The sequence below is a fragment of the Myotis brandtii genome, unplaced genomic scaffold (genome assembly GCF_000412655.1).
Source record: "Myotis brandtii unplaced genomic scaffold, ASM41265v1 scaffold161, whole genome shotgun sequence".
Lineage (NCBI taxonomy): Eukaryota > Metazoa > Chordata > Mammalia > Chiroptera > Vespertilionidae > Myotis > Myotis brandtii.
Genome location: NW_005355881.1, coordinates 201,115 through 201,385, shown reverse-complemented (window position 1 = coordinate 201,385; position 271 = coordinate 201,115). Strand labels below are relative to the sequence as shown.

Sequence of the window (271 nt, the reverse complement as noted above, 5' to 3'; positions counted from 1 at the left end):
TCACCCAGGCCACCAGCCCGGCCGCCCACCCTCAGGCCTAAAATGGCGGCGGCGGCAGAGACGAAGCAAGCGGTGGCCCCGAGTGAAAAGCGTCGGAGAGGTCACCACCGTCCGGCTTCGGACTCCCGGATCCTGGCACGGCTCGCAGCGGTACCATGGCTTCCTGGCGCTCTTACCTGCCCGAAGCGGACTCGAGGGGATGCGGCTATACGTTCTGCTCGGCCGCCCGTTTTGCCGCCTCCGCCTCTCCCTCCCCAGCGCCGCTCCCGCC

The 271-nt window shown here is 69.7% G+C and overlaps 1 protein-coding gene across 1 annotated transcript in view; it reads right to left on the bottom strand.

The window, feature by feature from the left end:
* The window catches only part of PCIF1 (PDX1 C-terminal inhibiting factor 1), an 11,271-nt gene extending 11,000 nt beyond the window's left edge, over positions 1–271 (bottom strand). Inside the window, exon 1 of the mRNA XM_005862155.2 lies at positions 177–271. The gene's annotated coding sequence lies outside the window, so the exon portion shown is untranslated. The remainder of the gene's footprint in view (positions 1–176) is intronic.